Genomic DNA, 7,540 nt, shown 5'->3' with positions numbered 1-7,540 from the left:
AATTAGTTTAGTATTGTTAATTTGCGGAAAAATTTTACAAAATGGATTAAAGAATGAGCGAAGTCTTAAATTTAATAAACTTATATAAGCATAAATCAAGATATCATTGCTCATACTAAATTTATTATTTTAATTGGTATATATAATTTTCCGAATATATGAAATATTTTTTTTTCAAAAAAAAACATTTGTAGAAAAAAGTATATATCTCTTTTTTTTCATTTTCCACATACATTTTTTTCACCCCTATTAAAATTTAAATGGTTCAAGAGCTCAAAACATGCGCTCCATCAGCTCGAATCTAACTACCCGAAGCCTTTTCGCAAGTGATTATGCTATGATAACAAATGCCGACATACAGCCTGTCGAGTTGCGGGGTAAGAGAGGGAAAAACTATAGACATTCAAGCTTGTCGACTTATTAAATAAAAAAGGTGGAAAATAATTTTTTAACAGAGGCAAGGAAAATGCAATTTTTTGGTTAATTTGGCGTTTCCACAAGTAAGCTCTTATTTAATAAATATTTTAATTAGGAATAATTCTTTTAAAGATATTTTTAGATAGAAATCAAGGCGAAATTTTTTAAACTAAATCTTTCTATATTGCAGGTTAACAAGCCGAGAAAGATTCGTGAATGTGATTTTCCTCTTGCTGCAACGCACAACAACAAATATATGCAGAAAATTATTTTGCAATGGCTGTAAAATATGTCAGACCAAAACCCATGTTTATTTTCGTGCCGTCATATATTACTAGATTCTGCAATGGGTGCTCTCTTGGCCTTGCATATTTCGGTATTTTCGGATTTTTGCATTTTCTATCATTGTGCAATCTTGCAAGAACAAGAGAATGCTGCTATTGATAGTTGTCAATGAAAACTCATCGAAAACACACATTGTCGGTCCGAACGACTTAGATTCCACAACATACAAATGTGTTTTCAATGTCGGTCCGAACATTGTATTAGTACTTTTAAACAATACCGTTATATGGGGAGTGGGGCGGTTATCATCAGAATTCATCGATTTTCACACTGTCGATAAAAATTCTTATTTGATTTGGGTGTTGTAGATTTAGTGGTTTAGGATATATGTATATACATTAAACTAATTAGAGGGAATTTAAGAATTTTTTGTCTACAGGTACCACTTACTACCGCGTACTTCGTAGTCGTAAATAATTTCGTCTATCTTGGAACAAGCATCAACACCAACCACAACGTCAGCCTCGAAATTCAATGCAGAATATCTCTTGCCAACAAGTGCAACTTCGGACTAAGTAGGCAATTGAAAAATAAAGTCCTCTCTCGACGAACAAACTGCCATGGACGATGACAACAACTGATTAGTCAGCATTACGAGTTTTGGAGAGAGAAAGGTTCCGCATGAAAATGTATTGTACTTTGCGCGTTGGCCACGGTGAATATCGCATTTGATGAAACAATGAACTGTATTCGACGCAGTACTCGCCGGTGTTAGCCGAGAAAGAGGAAGACCTCCACTTTGTTGGAAGCTTCAACGTTCTTCCTTTTCGCTGTTGGCGCCAATTAGAGATTCCAAGTGTAGCCAGGTTCTTCTCCACCTGATTTTTCCAACTATATCAATTCCGTCATATAGATTAAATTAGATAAGTAAATGAGGGTTGCGCCACGACCTAAGGTCTATTGTGTTCTCTCCTAGGTCACAACGTCTCACCTAGCCCCAGCAAATTGATAAATTCCAATGTATTGCTAAGTGCTATTCAGGTGATATGATCCCTTTTCTCTGAGGTTGCTATAATTTCATTACGGGGTGTTTGTAACATTTGGTTACGACGTGCTTGAATACCCTGTGACAACTTCGATTTCAAGGGTGCTTTATTACGCCAGTGTGATGTAAATCTCCACAATTGCTGCACACAAATTCTTCTTTCTTAAGGGTGCAATATGATTTAGTATGCTCATATTCTTGGCAGTTATTACATTGTACCGAACCGTTTCTTTTATGTGGTTCTTCAACAGTTACACTACGATGCAGCAAATATTTCAGATTATACAAGGTCTGTCGCAAAAGAAACAGGACTGTTAAAAAAAACAACAAAAAATAATATTTTTCAAAAGTTATATTTTTTTATTCAAAGTAGTTTCCTTGTGCTTCGATACAGCGTTTAGCCCGGTCAATTAGCATTTCAAATGAGTGTTTAAGGTCATTTTTCGGAATGCTCTTGAGAATATCGGTCGTCGCCTTTTGGATAGCTGAAATGTCCTGAAACCAGTGTCCTTTCATGGGCAAATGAAGTTTTCCAAATAGGTAAAAATCACAGGGTGCCAGATCAGGTGAGTAGGGTGAGTGATTAATGGTTAATATGGAGTTTTTTGTCAAAAAATCAGTGACAAGCGTCGACCGATGACACGGCGCATTATCGTGCAACAGGCGCCAGGACCCTGCCTCACGGTATTGTGGTCGAGCACGACGAAAGACACTTGATAACACCAAGGTAAAACACAGCATTAATCGTTTGGCCAGGTGGGACGAACTCTCGGTGTACAATACCCTCGGAATCGTAAAAACAAATCAGCATTGTCTTTATTTTTGACTTCTGCTCTTTGTTCAAAATGCATTTTACGACCGATGACCAAAAGCTGCTGTCACTTTTTGATCGATAACATCGATTGTAGTTATCCAATTGTCTCAAAATTTTTACGAAATGTCAACAAGAGATCAAACTTTTTATTTCATATACCCACCAAAAGGTGGCGCCACCAGAAACAGTTATATTTAAAAAGTTCTGTTTCTTTTGCAACAGACCTTGTATATAGGATGTGTTTCATTTTTTTTTTTAAGTTGATTAGAGTTCGGCAACAATTAAATTTTTAACATTGTAGTACTTTGTTTCTATTAAATATATTTACTATAGTTTTAATACCAAAACCAATGCTTCTTTTTCTTCACTAGAGTCTACTGGAGGCGGACTCTTAATTACAACAACTAGGCCCTTAGAGCTCTTCAGTTGATACAAATAATACTTTTTATTTTTATTTGACAAAAATTTAACGATTTCCATGAAACTTTTTTCAGTGTAGGACTGAATTTTTGTGTCGTCTATATTGCCTTTTTTCAAAGGCGCTGTATGAAAATTGTTAGTGCCAACAATTTCACTTAATTTCGCAACAAGAGTATTACTGCCACGTTCGCGCAAATATATTGGAGGTGGTTTGGCATTAACGACTGTGGTGGTATCCTTCGCATCGTCGTCTGAACCATTGCTTCGTATAACAAATCTGTTCGCATTGTAATGAAAAAAATTTATTCAAAATTAGTACTAGATTTCTTCAGAGCTGCATACTAGCTTAGCATTAGCATATTAGCATTTTTAAAGCGTACATTTATAATCTGGAGCATTTCCTCTATCCAACCCTGAAATCGTGGAATGATATACTAAAGTTTCCCCTGGACCATTAGCATACCTTTTTTTAGAAAGTTTATTTATTTTGGTACCAAAAAAAAACATATTTTAAAATATATTTATAAGTTTTTTTAACTAACCTCTGAGATGGCTATACCGGCTTGTTTTTGTTTAGTAGAAAAAGAATTTATACAACACGTTGAGATCTTTTGTAATTTACCGCCGTCATTATTGTTGAATTGATTATAGTACTCACCTTTGTGTGTTTTAAGTATTTCTAAAGTATGGCTACATCGTGAGATGAAATATTCACATATGTGTATATGTAACTGTCAGTTACTAAAAATCTATTTTCTGTCTATTGGGCGTCTTAATATATTTTGAACAAGTTTGTTTATCTAACTTTACTTGTGTTCGGAGTTAAAAAAAAATTCTGAAAGTAAGTAAAATCGTTCGAAAAACAGTGCTGTGTAAAAATTGATCGATTTAGCTTCACGGCTAGTGGGTTTATGCCGTCTTATTTTGATACACTTGTTATTTTTTCAGAATCTGCATATATTCTAAAAGAACCATCTGTATCCTACGTAAAAAATAAGAGCCATTTGATAACCATTTTCTCAACCCTAGGTGTTCTAAAGAATTTTTTTTAAGCAATATATACACAAGACTATGTATACATAGGTGATGACGCATCTTCATTAATTGGTACTATCGATTTTTCTAACAATATCATTTGTCGCATAAAATTAATGATTGTTCAATTTTGTGAATATATTCAGTAATTGCATACACGGCTTAAAATATAAGTATGTGATACTGAATTTTTGTTATTTGTTCAGTGAACAATGAACCATACGTAGCTTTCTAAACTATACAAAAGTGGATGGTGAGACTATAACGACTACGTTTAATACAAACTTCCGAAGATTCGAAGATTTTTAATGCAGTACCACTTGTTTTAATGAAATAATATCATCTTTGATAGTTATGTGGTAATATTGGTTTTTCTTATTTTCAAAAACTGTTTTAATTTTTTATTTATATAACCGATTGAAATGAAAATACGGTATTCAACTTGCTATACTTTTTTTTGGGAAAACTTTCTGGAGTCCTTGAACCCTTGGTATAGGCGAATAGATGTTTTCCAGATTAAATTACTTTTGTGCCAAAAATGATTTTTACGCTTATGCATATGCACAAATAGTTTTAAATCGTTATTGTATTTTTCTTAAATTTGACTTATTTACACATAATTAAGGAAAAAACTTTATACCTCAAGAAATTTGAATAGAAAATTTATTTTTAAATAAAAACCAAAACCATTTTACGATTTGTAAGTGTGTTTTATTGCATCCGAAAGCTTTACAAAAGGATCTGCACGTTTTTTTTAATAGCTTAACACTGCAGATATTATTTCATTATGTCAGCAAATTTCTGCTGATTGCTATAGTTCTTTAAAAAAAATCTTTTTATCACGATCCATGCGATTCAATCCTTTAGGTATGTGTCTCGTCTGTGGCGACAAAGGGATTTTCGGGATCGCTATGATTCAAACTTCTGTGCTCAAACCCATTATCGGATAAGCAGCTATATTCTTTTTATACTCTCGCAACAAAGTTGCTAAGGAGAGTATTATAGTTTCGTTCACATAACGGTTGTTTGTAAGTCCTAAAACTAAAAGAGTCAGATATAGAGTTATATATACCAAAGTGAACAGGGTGACGAGTAGAGTTGCAATCCGGATGTCTGTCTGTCCGTCCGCCCGTGCAAGCTGCAACTTGAGTAAAAATTGAGATATCATGATGAAACTTGGTACACGTATTTCTTGGCTTCATAAGAAGATTAAGTTCGAAGATGGGCAAAATCGGCCCACTGCCACGCCCACAAAATGGCGAAAGCCGAAAACCTATAAAGTGTCATAACTAAGCCATAAATAAAGATATTATAGTGAAATTTGGCACAAAGGATCGCATTAGGGAGGGGCATATTTGGACGAAATTTTTTTTGGAAAAGTGGGCGTGGCCCCGCCCCTACTAAGTTTTTTGTACATATCTCGGAAACTACTATAGCTATGTCAACCAAACTCTATAGAGCCGTTTCCTTCAGGCATTTCCATATACAGTTCAAAAATGGAAGAAATCGGATAATAACCACCCCACCTCCCATACAAAGTTTATGTTGAAAATCACTAAAAGTGCGTTAACCGACTAACAAAAAACGTCAGAAACACAAAATTTTACGGAAGAAATGGCAGAAGGAAGCTGCACTCAGGTTTTTTTTTTTAAATTGAAAATGGGCGTGGCGTCGCCCACTTATGGACCAAAAACAAAATCTCAGGAACTACTCAACCGATTTCAATGAAATTCGGTATATAATATTTTCTTAACACCCTGATGACGTGTACAAAATATGGATTAAATCGGTTCACAACCACGCCTTCTTCCAATATAACGCTATTTTGAATCCCATCTGATGCCTTCTCTGTATAATAGTATATACATTGGGAATGAATGATGATAGCGGAATAAAACTTTACACAAATACGGTATTTGAGCTGAGGTATCACTTGTGGAAAAATTGTCGTGATCGGATTATAACTTTTCAAGGTCCCTGATATCGAAGACGAAGAACTCAGTGTCTAACCTAACCTAACCTAATTTTTCACCGAAAATATCGGTAAATCTCTCAGATATTTTCATGTAATTCAGAGGGCATCATTTTTATACTCTCGCAATAAAGTTGCTAATAACGGTATCTCGATTATCACTTTATCATGCGAGAGTATAAAATGTTCGTTGACACCCGAACTTAGCCCTTCCTTACTTGTTTTTCTTTGTTTTATAAAAAAACGAGTCATTTTAAATATATAACTGATTTATTTACTGACTGGCATCCTAAAACTTGCTTTGCCAAATTTAAAAGTAAAAGCGAAACAAGAAAAAAGAAACAGTACTTAGTGTAAAAGGTATCAGTACAATTGCTGTTGGAATGATTCCCATTAAAGAAAATGAAGCGTTAAAAAGGGGGTTATACTTTTCACGGCATTATAACTTTTTAACCAAGAGGACCTTTGGCCACGCTTTAAAAATTAATTCTAGTTGATCCAATTCTAAAGAATACTCCATTGTCGAGCCAACATCGGGGTATTCAGATTTCTTCCGCGCCGAACTCGTTTTCGCACTGGCTGCCATCGGCCGCGTTTCAAAAATAATAACCCTGGACGATCCAACACCGATTTATTCTGATTTCTTTTTTTTTGCACTGACGGGGTTCGACCACGCTTCAAAGAAGAAAACCCCAGTCGATCCAACACCGGGGTGTTCAGAGTTGTTTCGTGTAGAACTCCTTTGTGCAACTTTTTTTCATGGTTAAAAAATTGCTAAAGAGTATTTGGTGTATAAAGTTGATTCCTTATTTTCTTTCGTTGATAATAAAGCAGATATGGCAATACATTTCATTTGTTAGTATGCAATTCTTTTGTTATTTTGCAAATGTACAGAATTTAACCAAATGCTATATTTGCAATAAATATTAAAAAAATAATATTCAGGAACAATATACATTTCACTATATTGTCCTAAATATTATTTTTTAAGTGCATAATACAAATGGAAAACTCATTCAAAATATAAAATATACTAGGTTAAAAGTAGTGAAATATCTTAAAAGTTATAAGTCAGCGGCAACTATATATGTTATTTTCTTGATCTAGAGAAAAGCACGTCTTTACTTCATTTTATCCAAAGTGTATTCAAAAAATTAATTTTTCTTTGCATTTATTTAATATGTACATATATTGTCAATGATTTAGCCCTTACATTTATCAAAAAATTTAAATTTTGAAACTCCAAACGAAAAAGAACATTTTTGTTTTAAATAAATAAAGAAAATTCCAATATTTGCTGTTTGTGCAACACAATTCATGAAAGCAATGTGCCAATCACAAATCGCAACGAGAGGAATAGAAAAATTATATCGCGTGCAACTCAGTTTGTCTTCAAGAAAAAACATAGACGGGTTATACTACTTATATGTACTTTGTTATAAAGTCTTCGTGCAGCACCTAATAAAAAGTTCATTGATAAAAATCAGTTACACATCAATTTTTTTTTTTAACTTTTAATGCGTATTTGTTTATGACATTTAATTTTATATTA

At 33.7% G+C, this 7,540-nt stretch overlaps 1 protein-coding gene across 3 annotated transcripts in view; it reads left to right on the top strand.

Annotated features, from left to right (window-relative positions):
- The first annotated feature begins 3,705 nt into the window (after nucleotides 1–3,705).
- LOC126756577 (lissencephaly-1 homolog) overlaps nucleotides 3,706–7,540 on the top strand; it is a 62,426-nt gene continuing 58,591 nt past the window's right edge. The window contains exon 1 of one of the 3 annotated variants that reach the window (XM_050469763.1): nucleotides 3,706–3,822. The gene's annotated coding sequence lies outside the window, so the exon portion shown is untranslated. Of the gene's footprint in view, nucleotides 3,823–4,300; nucleotides 4,376–7,540 lie in introns of those variants that run through there. The other 2 variants (XM_050469765.1, XM_050469764.1) reach the window with 2 other exon arrangements.

This window comes from Bactrocera neohumeralis, chromosome 4, assembly GCF_024586455.1.
Source record: "Bactrocera neohumeralis isolate Rockhampton chromosome 4, APGP_CSIRO_Bneo_wtdbg2-racon-allhic-juicebox.fasta_v2, whole genome shotgun sequence".
Taxonomy (NCBI): Eukaryota; Metazoa; Arthropoda; class Insecta; order Diptera; family Tephritidae; genus Bactrocera; species Bactrocera neohumeralis.
The sequence above is the reverse complement of the archived record's forward strand: the minus strand, read 5'-3'. Positions and strand labels throughout refer to the sequence as shown.